This window comes from Pinus tabuliformis, chromosome 3_1 (genome assembly GCF_031772625.1).
Source record: "Pinus tabuliformis cultivar Carrire ecotype Pingquan chromosome 3_1, CPIR1, whole genome shotgun sequence".
Classification (NCBI taxonomy): domain Eukaryota; kingdom Viridiplantae; phylum Streptophyta; class Pinopsida; order Pinales; family Pinaceae; genus Pinus; species Pinus tabuliformis.
Genome location: NC_142301.1, coordinates 997,726,006 through 997,733,483, shown reverse-complemented (window position 1 = coordinate 997,733,483; position 7,478 = coordinate 997,726,006).

Genomic DNA, 7,478 nt, shown 5'->3' with positions numbered 1-7,478 from the left:
GACAAACTATTTATAGCAAAGGATGGGGTGACCCTTGACATTCACCTTTGTGACAATTCAACTACCCTCGTGACTCTTCACCTACTCTATGAATGTTACATCCAACTATTGACACTTGACTTACACTTGACATGACTCGACATTATAATCCACATGTACTCATCTGTGACAACATGGCTTGAACAAGCCTTGTAATACATCACTGACACTCAGTCCACTATGATGAGACCAATTCTTTGACATGCTTTTGATCATGAAGCTGGTGAGCTGATGCCCAGCTTGGTCATCCGTGATGGTGTGCATGCACCTCATGGTGACATCTTGCTGAAGCGAACTCTTGCCTCTGTTGCAATTGGTGCATTTGTTCAGCCCCTTCATCCAACTCGTCTGCTAACATCGACATGCTCTTCTTGAGTATGGTTGAACTAAAAACACACTGATGAATAGTGTCCATGCTGATATTCAAGTGTGTGCTGGTGGTCATGTGCATCGACTTCCCAAAGTGCATATTCATCCCCAATTGGACTTGCTTCTTGTCTTCGTCTTGGTGAGTGTGTTGAATGGGTTGGATTGCATGTGCACACTCAACGACATGCATGCTGCTAATTCCCTTGTGTGCAATCAACAACACCGCTCACCTTGTCCTCTCCATGTCAGTTGTTGGGTTGGTTCTTTAACTTTTACGGGCATAATTTCATCCACGAGTGCATGTTGCGCCCACTATTGTTCCTGATCCTGCTGTAACTCATTCGTATATCTGTGCAACTTCATGTTCTTCTTTGAGTTGTTGCTTCGGCACATGCAACTCCTTCTTTGTTCCATTCTCAATCTTCCCGTGATCTTCATGTCCTGTCATCACCTCATATCCCGAGTCTCCAAAGTTTCTTCCATTATCAGTGGATCTATTAGATCTTGCAACTTTGTTCCACCTCTGTGTTGTCAACAACCTTCCTCTTGCATTCGCTGTGTTCACTACGTTCGCTGCATTCGGTATGTTTCCTGTAGCTACTATTCATCATGCTTCTCACTGTGATGCTACTACTTGATGTCCTTGTCTATGAACAACTTGACATCTGCGTGAGTAGGCAAGCTCATAAACACTTGATCGACTGCATCTCCAAGCATGCTCTGAACGGTGTCTTCGTCTCTGCTCTCCTAGAAACCATTGTACGTATGCTTCTGAGAGGCATATGAACACTTGCAATAATTGGAGATATGGCAACAGTCATGGCAAGCAATCTGTCAGTTGAAAGCCAAAACGAACATGAGAACTGAATTGTAACATACCTCGGTGAATGATCATGAAGGTTGCGTAATTTCAGCTAGGAGGTCAGGAGACCAACTGCAAAGACTGCACATGGGGAAGTTTGGGCTGCTGGTAGATTGACCGATTATTGGAACTGCGCAATGCAAAGTCCAGTCTAGTTGTTGACTACTAGGATTGTGCATTGTGCAATTTCAGCTGAGAAGGACTACTGGCCCAGGGACAAATTTGTGCAATTTCTTGGGTCAAGCAGCTACTGTCCTCCAAAAATGCGCAAAATAGTCCTGGATGCCAGTGTCAAGTAAGAGTGCACAAATCTGGAGAGGAAGGTGAGCCTTCATTTCCCAGATTGCATAATGTAGCCTTGGTGAAGGCAGAGCCCAGGCCAAGGTTGGCTAGACTCACCGACGGGCAACTCAAAGCAAGTAAGTCAATGAATGCATGAAGACATTAAGTGATAGTAGAAGCAATTATCAGTGCATGCAAAACATGAATGAGAGATTTAGCAAATAGATTAACATGCATGTGGGTGAGGCAGTTCACTGGTTGGGGGAACGTCTGTGCAAAACAATTTCATGCATGCGAGAAAAATGAGATAGCAACGAAAATTGAAACAAAGCTAGCACAAGCTAGTAAAATATAAATGGCAACAAGCATTAAAAGAAATCAAGCGAATAATGCTCCCACAAAAGAAAACATAAAAAGCGATAGAAATGTAGCAGAAGGCATGGGAAGTGAGATTACACCAAAACAACTGAGCTGAAAGTGCCAACTACTCCTAGATGTGATGTGAGATGTTAGAGAAACAAGGTTGATGTGAGGAATGAGCTCTGCAGCATCTAGTTGATGTGTTTTGGTAACATTGAGGTTATGATGTGGATGCCACAAATCTAGGGGAAGTGACACTTGTTGGGAGGTTTATGAATTTCTCCTTGGATGTAACCTCCAACTACTAAACATTGATCCCTAAAACAAGGGATTCCTTTGCATGTTGCCTTGGGAGAACCAACCCATGCATGCAAGTCTCTTTTTCTCAGTCCTGGAGGGAACCTGTCATCTCAACTGCACATGCAAGAGACTGCTCGACTATTGGAGAAAAATGCTCATTTCTAGCTGGGAGTTGGGATGACTACCCAAGAGGTTTGAACAATTTCTTGGCAAAGCAGCTGACTGCTGCCCAGATTTGCGTAAATCCTGGGCTAAATAGCCTACTACTAGGAAAATATGCGAAAATCCTGCTCGGAGGGTTGGCTGGTAGGATTGCGCAATCCTGGAGCCCAGTAGGTTGTTAGAGAGGATTGCACAATCCTGGAGCCCAACAGGGTGTCAGAGAGGATTGCGCGATTCCTGGAGGGAAGGTTGGTTTTCCTCCAGGAATGTGCAATTTTGAAGGGAAAGCTACAGAGGCTGTAGCTAGACCAAGTCCTAGTGAGTAGCCTGTGAGGGGAATGGATCAACTGTGATCGACAGGGTCTCTTTGTGCGAGGAAAAATCATGAAGCTTAAGTACTTGACGAAGCAAGACAAAGTTGTTGGGTTGTGTTATATTTGTTCCACGTCTAGCCCACGTAGTTAACCGGGGGTTTAGGGGGGGGCGGATCCCCCCTTCATTGCATCGATTGTGTAGCGAGGGGGGTCACAAGGGGTTTGAGGCATACCCGTAACCCCACTTATGGTTTTGTGCATGATTTTCACACATGTTTTTGGACGTGATGGTTTTCGGTCGATGGTATTGGACACGATGGTTTTCAGTCCATGGTATTGGATGCTTCAGCATGTATAAATATGTATTATAACATTGAAAGGAATATAATGAAAAATCAAGCTGGTAGTCCCGGTTTTGGGATCCAGGGGAAAATCTCTATGTATATGTGTTTTATGTGTTATGCTCTTGCATTGTTTATTCTCTGTGTTTTAGAATTCGTATGCAGGTAATTTCTGTATGGGGTTAAAACCTACAAAAGTACTGTGTAAGGTTGCTAGGGAGGCTCCAAAATAGGCTAAGGAAAATATTTTGGGGGTGGTTGTAGCCTCTACAACGTATGGATAGAGGAAAGGGATATGTGTCTATTGGTTGAAGAGCTAATTAATTTCCTGGAACATTTAAAGGCTATAGTTTAATCAAATTGTTTTTCTTTGAAAATCATGGACATTTTGGCAACATTTTGATAAAATCTAGCAGGGAATTTTGTAAATCTAAATTATAGTTGTAAAATTTCAAGATTTTGGGTGCTCCAAAGGTTTTTGATGGTGCTAAATTCATTTCCACCATCAAAAAAACATGATTCAAACACTACTGCAAGATCTTTTGAATTTTTGTTTCCCAAATTCTAGCCACTCTTGACCATCGAGGCAATTCCTCCCCATCAGTAGACACTTCCCATTTAAAAGATGAGTGTGAGAATTAACTGGGCACTGAGGTGCAACTGGAGGGCACATAGAAGCAACAATAACCACATGTAAGGGGCCTACCTTAAACAACAACGTCCACATAAGTAGGGCAAGAAAAATAATGGACACATCAGTTATCATTTTCCTTGGGAATCACATCATAGTTTTAATAAATGAATCTTTAGCTGATTGATGGTCTAATTAGATGATCGATGGTCGGTAATGGAAGTTATGAAAAGTTTATTTGTAGTTGCAGATCAAATATTTGGTGGATGCATACAATACATTAATATTACTCACACGGAGAGATCATCTACTATATAAATACAAGGTGGACGGTAGAAGGAGTGGAAGTTGTTGGCATTATGGTTCTGGTATGGCTATATGTTACAGATGTTGTACTTGATGGCAACTCCCATGGCAAGGCTCTCAATTTATTGAAAATTAAGGAGTACGCAGGAAATCAGCTCATAAGGTGCGTACCCGCAGGTACACCATGCAGGGACCGCGTCCAGAGACGCAGCCCAGCCGTTCAGGAGGTGCGTCCACCCAGTGCACACATTTCAAGGCAGAGAAAGGCACACGTGGGGGTTTCTTGTGTTTTACTCCTGGTATCTAGCCGACGGTATTGTGTTTTTATGGTGTCGGCTCGTGGTATTGTTCCATGATTTGAGGAGGAGCTTGCCTATATAAAGCAAAGGAGATCACTTGGCTAAGTATCTTTTGCAATTGAATATCCTTAGATCTGAAATATTGGGTTATGGTCTTAAAAGCTTGATCTATATGAAAAGGAAGTTGAAGGCGAATCTGTGAAGGGTGATCTTTCGAGCGCATGATCAGATCTGAGTATCTGTGCCACTCTAGTGAACTGCCTATTCAGCCCTAATCAGAAGGTCGCAGGTGTTTATCAGAAAAACTGCGTGGGGACGCAGTGCAGTAACAGGAGACCTGCGTGGGGACGCAGGGCAGACTAAGTTCAGGTGCGTCCGGGACGCAGTGCAGTAACAGGAGACCTGCGTGGGGACGCAGATCGACTAAGGTTCAGGTGCGTCCCTGAAGCAAAAGGACGCGGCGCGATAGCATTTCTGGGTGCGTCCCTGCAGCAAAGTACGCGGCGCGATAAGTTTCTGGGTGCGTCCCTGCAGCAACAGGACGCAGTGCAGTTCAAGGAGCAGTGCGTGGGCACGCAGTGCAGCGGAAGAATACCTGCGGGTGTACGCAGGAAAGCAGAAGGTGAATTGCGTCGCGACGCAGGCCACAGAAGGGAAAACTGCGTCTCTGTCTTAAGATGTTCTGTTGATTGAATTTCTCTGTTGATAAGGTGTTCTGGGTTAGTTCTGTTATTGCTGATCTGATAACTGTAGTGGACTGTAACTGTTATGTATTTGATGATCATTTGATGCTTTATGAAAAGAAGTAGGGGGTTGTAGCTCCCTTCCAGGAGAAGACTAGAAAACGAGAAAGAGGGTTGTAGCTCTCTGCAGGTTGCAGCCTGCGTACTGGTAAAGGACTGCACTAGTACAAAATCATTGTAAAAGGAGTTTCTAATTTGAAAGAAGATAGAGACATATTGCAGCAGGTGGTTTTCACCCACATTGGGTTTCCACCTTACATCTTGTGTTCTTTGGTGTGACTATCTGTTTTCTTTGTTCATGCTCATTATTTTTATGGTACAGACATGCAAAAATAATTCAAAGATCAAATAACGAAGATTTATTAAAAGAATTAGATAATACTGATTCACCCCCCCTCTCAGTATTATTTCCAACAATTGGTATCAGAGCAGGTCCTTCAGAGAAGCTTGATCGCTTGAAGGTAGATCGTTCATCATGAGCAACTACGAGAGAGAAGCATCAATCAGGCCACCGGTTTTTGATGGGACAAACTTCAATTATTGGAAGGTAAGAGTTACTGCCTATCTTCAATCTCTTGGTACAGAAGTTTGGGACATCGTAGAGACAGGCTATGCTTTTCCTTCAGCTACTCCTACAGATTCAGCAGAGAAAAAGAAGTATGAAACAAATGCGAAAGAAGTCAGTACTCTATTAGGATGTATATCTCAATCATAATTCATGAAGGTAATGCACTATAAATCCGCAAAAGAGATATGGGACAAAATTGTCACGAGCTATGAAGGAGATGAACAGGTAAAGCGTGCTAAACTTCAAACTCTTAGAATTCAGTATGAGACTCTCAAAATGTATAATGATGAAAGTGTGGCTAACTATTTTCTTCGGGTAGATGAGGTTGTTAATTGTATGAAAAATTTGGGTGAAGAAATAAAAGAGGCTATTGTGGTTGAAAAGGTTCTAAGATCATTGTCCCCCAAATTTGAATCTAAAGTATCTGCAATAGAAGAAAAGGAAAATCTACGAATTCTTACTATGTCTCAGCTACATGGAATTCTAACTGCTTATGAAATGAGAAAGGGAGGTCCATCAGACAGAAGAGAAGCTGCTTTCAAGGCATCAGGCAAAGGAGATTATTATGAAGCAAGCCACGTCCCAGAAGAAGAGGAAGAAGAATCAAATTTTGTCAGAAATCTTCAAAGGGGTTCTGGAAGGTTCAGAGGTAAGTTACCTTTTAAATGCTTTGCTTGTGGAAGAGTAGGTCATTATGCTGCAAAATGTCCTTATAAGGATAAAGGAAAGGAACCTGCTAGATGGAACAAGAAACAGAACGCAAATAAGAAAAGCTACTACACTCATGAAGATAGTGATGGTCTATCAAACAGTGATGAAGATGAACAAGGTAATGAATATAAGTTGTTAATGGCATTTGAAGATGATGATTATATGGATGTTATAGATGTGGATAAACTTTATGATGAAATTACTAGACTCAAGAGATGTATAGAAGAAAAGAACATGATCATTGATACTCTACAATTTCAAATTGATGAAAAGGAAAAACATCTTGAAAAATTAGAAGGTGAAATTGTTGGTCTTAGAAAAGAGATTGAGAAAACAAAAGCTATTAATCTCAAGTTTGTCAAAGGATCTGAAACTTTGGATGAGATTATCAATGTGCAGCGGTCTCCTCTAAACAAGACAGGTCTGGGCTATAATGGAGAAACTTCTCAAGCATCTACCTCAAAAAGTTATCTTGATGCAGCAAGAAGAAATGAGCAAAAGAACAATGAAGATCAACAGGTAAAGCAGGAACGAATTACAAATAGAAACTATCAAGGGCAATCCATCTTAAGGGTGAACAAAAGCTACAACCAGCCACAGGTAAAATCTTCTCAATTTGGTTCAAGAATAGATGAAAATAGAAACTACAATCAGATGGCTGGTAGATTCAATAACCGCAGAAGTTTCTTCAATGGACAATGTTTTTCTTGCCATAACTTTGGTCACAAAGCAGCTCAATGTGTTGCATATAAAACGATCATGACTAGGGAAGCTCAAAAGCAAAGAAGTATGACAGGGTGTACAAAAAGGACCTATAACAACTTTTCGGTTCTTGAAAATGAAGTTGAATGTTCTATTCGCAATAACTTTGGTCATGAAGACTCTGAATGCAGGAGCAGGTTTCAGCAGAAAAAGGAACAAGCCTCAAGCACCAAAACATGGAGAATAAAGGAACCTCAAACAGAAAGATGTGGGATAGCATTTTATGCAGAGGGACAGGAAAATCTATGGTACATTGACAGTGGATGTTCGAAGCATATGACAGGTGATAAAGAAAAACTCGAGTCTTATTCTGCTCTAGAAAAGGGAAAGAAAGTCTCTTTTGGAAATGATACTCCTGCAACTATAAAAGGAAAGGGCATTGCTCAGTTAAAAGAAAAGGTCAAGGCTGGAAATGTTTTGTATGTTGAT